This window comes from Manduca sexta, unplaced genomic scaffold (genome assembly GCF_014839805.1).
Source record: "Manduca sexta isolate Smith_Timp_Sample1 unplaced genomic scaffold, JHU_Msex_v1.0 HiC_scaffold_927, whole genome shotgun sequence".
Taxonomy (NCBI): Eukaryota; Metazoa; Arthropoda; class Insecta; order Lepidoptera; family Sphingidae; genus Manduca; species Manduca sexta.
Genome location: NW_023595769.1, coordinates 1 through 5,479, shown reverse-complemented (window position 1 = coordinate 5,479; position 5,479 = coordinate 1). Strand labels below are relative to the sequence as shown.

The 5,479-nt window shown below is 35.5% G+C and overlaps 1 long non-coding RNA gene across 1 annotated transcript; it reads left to right on the top strand.

Annotated features, from left to right (window-relative positions):
- The first annotated feature begins 7 nt into the window (after nt 1-7).
- On the top strand, nt 8-5,479 carry LOC119193697. Its single transcript, XR_005114022.1, has 6 exons — nt 8-240; nt 706-867; nt 3,943-4,071; nt 4,260-4,743; nt 4,935-5,117; nt 5,294-5,479. It is a non-coding gene; the product is annotated as an uncharacterized LOC119193697 (long non-coding RNA).

Sequence of the window (5,479 nt, the reverse complement as noted above, 5' to 3'; positions counted from 1 at the left end):
CTTTACCAATTATCCATTGATGGCACAGTAAAATCATGCAGAATAGTCTACGGAGGTCTGTCTCCCCACTTCAACAGGGCTTCTGCAACAGAAACCCATCTGATCGGGAAAAAGTTATTTACCAATGAGACGTTGCAGTCAGCTCTGAATATCTTAGCAAGTGAGATTATAGTAGTCAAAAATCCACCAGAGCCATCTGTGGAGTACAGAAAGCAACTTGCTTTGGGATTGTTTTATAAAGTAAGTAAAACTTTACTTTGTTTTGGTTGTACTAAGACTGTACTTTCAATAACCCGATCGAACCTCTTTATTAATTCTCACGTTAGTTTATGATTTTAAAGAACACATATTTCGTGACTTAGTTAAAAAAATTATGGCGATATGAACAATGATTCACCTGCGTGTTCCATTCCACGATGTGATAGGGGTCGAGCCTATCGCTATATGGCGCACAAATTCCAAACTCAAACGCGGGATATGAACCCATGACATAAGAGCGTCGCCGTACTGTGCAATACAACTACGTCACCGAGGCAATCAAGGAAATAAATATCTAAAATTATATACTAATAAAATAATATACTAAAGCATCGTTGTAATATTTTAGCAATTTCAGGGATAAGAGATAGAAGCTTCCATATGAGAGTGAAATGAAAAATTTCAGCGCACATGCTTACTGCAATTTAAAATACCTTTTTATTCTAGGGTATAATGTCTATATGTCCCGCACATATATTAGGATCCCGTTACCGGTCTGGACCTATCAAAATCCGAGAAACAAGGCCACTTTCGGAAGCTCGTCAAATATTTGATACAAACCCAAAGTTATGGCCTCTGAATCAACCTATTCCGAAGATTGATGCATTGGTAAGTCAATAACTAAGTTTTAATTATACCTATAATATGACACTTTAACCCGGCGAGCGTGTGGTGAAAAAATGTAACAAGGAGTATGAGGCAGGGTATGACATACCCCTTAAAAAAATTGGCTATAAAACTTGTTTCTGAAGAAGTATTATATTATTTATTTTTTGGTATAATAAGACAATACCATCATAATGCATTGGAAATAAAACAATCGCGCCATTTTAACAATTTTATTTTTTACCTCGATGGAAATAAGTCACTTTGAATTTCAAACAAACACTTTCAGTCTCTTAAAACTAAAAGGAACTAAAGTAAAACCAGTTTTATGATAAAAAAACTTAATCGCATGATAGAATATGAAATAATTTTCTTTATAAACTAAAAAATCACAAAAAATTTAGGAACATCTTAGGAACTGGAGATAAAATCTGTGCAGTTTTTGCAAAAACGTTGCATGCTCCACACTAATAGCCTTTCCTCAGCTTGTTCATGAGTATTTTGTCTTATGATTATTTTGTTGGGGTAATCTCTACATCTAATAAAATGACCAGGAACATTTTGAGTCGATGAAAGTGATTCGTTGATCTGGGAAGAAATTCTCTGACGTATATAAATCGGAATATATATTTTTGTCATTTCACATCTTCAGGTGTTCGTAAACTAAAGCCAAGCCTAAGTTACGGATGAAATCGGTCCATTTAGTGTCTTTGCCCTGATTTTCACGAAACATAGGACCCTGGGGCCCGTGGGCCCCCTCTCAGGGGATCCGCAAGTAAAATAAAAGTTAAAAGAAAAACTATAAAGTGCACGCTTTTGCACTCTTGTATATCTAAAAAATAAATACAGAAGTAAACTACTAGTAAAACAAATTTAAGAATCCAACTGAACAACATCAACCCAAACATTACGACTTTGGTCGCAAAGAAGGTCGCATAAGGTGGCATTAGTGGTCCGCACTAAATAAAAGTTTGCGAAACCCTGTTCTAGTAAGTACATCTTCTATCATGGACCGAAGTTGTTTTTCTATTTTCAACATCCATTTTCTATTAAAATCTACAATTAAACAAAGAAAATATGTTAAAATAGCAGAAAAAGCAATTTTAGTTTTTGTCACACCAGCTATGAGGCGGGGTATCACGTACCCGAACTCAGTTTGCAAGCGTGTAACTCAAATGCAGGTTGCCGCGACACTGTGATCACGCCACTATTACCTTCCGCAACCCTGTAACTCCAGCTACTCAAAGAGACTATAAGTTTGAAAGTCAGGCACAAAAAATATACGCCAGTAATTAACATGGGGCGTATGACATACCCCGCCACACGCTCGCCAGGTTAAGACTCGAAAGCAGCCATAAGTATAAAATTTGTTAAAGATTATTTACATACGATACACTTAAGACTGCTTAGAATAACTAAAATCATTTTGAACTTAAAATTACAAAGCACGGCGTGTGCATATGCTACAGTCAAACACAACAATATTTATAACTATACTAGCTTCCGCCCGCAGCTTCGCCCGCGTGGATTTCGGGTTTCAAAATGGAGAAGGTGCTCAATTTGTCGGGATGTTTTTTAATGTATGGTGGTATGCAGGTGGTCCGATTGTCCGGTCAGGGTCTGATGATGGGATCCTGGTGAAATCGAAGGAACTTTTAACCATTAAGGTTGCACACGAAATGACGGAAGCTTAAAAAATGGAGTAACTTCTCCCGTTTTCCCAACATTTCCCTTCACTGCTCTGCTCCTATTAATTGTAGCGTGATGAAAAGTATACTATAACCAGCACAGGAGTATAACTAATAATTGTACCAATTTTCGTTAAAATCCGTCGAGTAGTTTTTGTTTCTATAACGGTTATACAGACAGACAGACAGACAAAAATTTTACTAATTGCATTTTTGGCATCAGTATCGATCCCTAATCACCCCCTGATAGTTATTTTGGAAATATATTTCATGTACAGAATTGACCTCTCTACAGATTTATTATAAGCATAGTTATGCAAAAGTTATTATATTCTGTGCTCCAACGCACACTGCTTTGATGTTAGGAACACACCTACATTGCTTAGACAACAGTGAACTTTATACAATAGCAATAAAGCTCAAATTGACTCTACGTATTAGTTAGAAAACGTTTGTATGGGAAATAGAAAAATGCTGTTTTGAGGATTTTCCCGGCAATTATTCGAATTTTTCTCACCTTTTGAACCTTCCCTAGACCTCCACGAATAATTCAAGACCAAGATAAGATAAATCCGTTCAGCCGTTCTCGAGTTTTAGCGAGACTAACGAACAGCAATTCATTTTTATATATATAGACTAGATGACCCGGTGAACTTCGTATCACCTACATACATTTATTATTATTATTTATTGTGAAACACAATTTTGCCATACAATACGTATGTTATCATTATCTGTCTCTCGCTAGTCGAGAGTACGGTTTCACGTGCGGTAGCTCGTCGTACATTTGATTAACTTCGACTATCTAAGTCATCTTCTCCGTGGCATTTTGCGACAATAACGATAAATAAAGTTCTCACGCACAGACAAATTGATGATAGATTTTAATAATAGTCTTGAAATTTATTTATTTATTTTCTATTTTTAAGAACCCACTGACACTTTTACACTTTATTTATTTCTGAAATATTTTGTATTTGAACAAAATAAACCAAAGAAATCGGACCTCATATTACAACTATGAAACAGACTTATTTCTGAATACATCTATATATATGTTACAGTTCTTTATTTCTAAAAGAGAAAAGACATGAATTGTTTGACAGGTAGGAACATTTTGTATTGAAAACTTATACTGTCGTGTTTAGTATTTTCCGTTATTTATTATTTATGTTCGTCACCGTTTAATCCATCCCTGGACTTCCACAAATAATTCAAAACCAAAATTAGCCCAATCGCTTCAGCCGTTCTCGAGTTTTAGCGAGACTAACGAACAGCAATTGATTTTTATATATATAGATAACAACGCTGGTGTGATACAGGGTTCTCGTTGAGAATGGTTTATGTTATATAATATGGTGCGACATATTAAGTGCTTATGGGTTTTCAGATTCAATGTTCTGGTGAAGCTAAATTTGTGGAAGATATGCCGACCTTACCCGACGAAGTGTTTGCTGCTTTCGTTCTATCAACTGTACCTTTAGGAGATATTGTATCAATAGATGCGAGTGCTGCTCTGGTAAGTATTCAGACTGTATATTTTATAATAGAAATAGTAAATAATGAAAGTAGATAACCTAATAGTAGCATCATCACTATCCACAAACAATTACTAGAGGAAGGAAAGAGTGATAGGTTGATAGCAATAGACAAATAATAAAGTATTACTTCAAATGTATATGGAATTGTATTTAATTTTGTCTACAGAAAATGCCAGGAGTAATAGCATTCTACTCAGCGAATGACATACCAGGTGAAAACTCGTTTACTCCAGCTGGTACCACATTCTATGTAGCCAATGAAGAAATATTTTGTAGCGGACAAATCAAGTACTACAATCAACCGATCGGCATGATCGTAGCTGAAACCGACCTATTGCAGAACGAGCTGCGAAAGTAGTCATAGCAACATATAAAAATGTTAGGAAACCCCTACTTAGCATAAAAGATGCTAAAAAAGACCCAAACAGGAACACTTTGTTCACATCAACGACTGCTGAATCTAGAGGTACGGATGTTGTAAAGACGTTCCAAGGCAGTAACACGATTTTTGGGCAGTATCATTATACGATGGAGACACTGTGCTGCGTCTCGAAGACGTCTGAAGAGGGATTAGAGGTTCATTCTGCATGTCAGTGGATAGATGGCACCCAAGTCATGACGTCCAAGGCTTTGAATATTGATTGTCACAAGTAAGATTATGCATAAAGTTTATTATGAAGAGCGTTATACCAGTTATTGATAAGATTTTTAAAATTAACGCATTTCTTACCCATATCTTGTCTTCTTAATGTAACATGCATTGTGTGTGGCTAAATTTTTTATCGTTTAATGATATAAATATTCTGAGTACGATATCTTATTCTTCAATATTACTTTCAAGGATAGATGTCCACTTACGCCGTGTTGGAGGTGCATTTGGGATAAAGATCTCCCGCAGCATCAAGTGGCTGTAGCTTGTAGTCTCGTTGTGCAGAAACTGAACAGGCCATGTCGATTCATACAATCATTGACCACCAATACAAAAGCTCTTGGCAAGAGGCTCTCTTGTTCTACTGATTATGAGGTAATAAAAAATTTGAAATTAATAATGTATTTTTATTCATTTGAAAGAATCATTGTAATAATTACATGGTTTCATCGATTTTGCTTTAAACAACATTATAAATAGATACAGATATTATTATGTTTATTTCTTGATAAAGAATTTTTCATGTTTAATATGAACTCTATTTCTTTTAGATTGGTGTGAATAATTCTGGAGTGATCCAGTACATTAACTACAAACTTTATGAAGACAATGGGTACAAAGTTAACGAAACTCTCACCATGCTCGGTACTGATGTGTTCTACAACTGCTACAATAACTCTAGATGGAACTATACGTGCTACGACTCTATTACTGATAAGGCAAAAAATACATGGTGC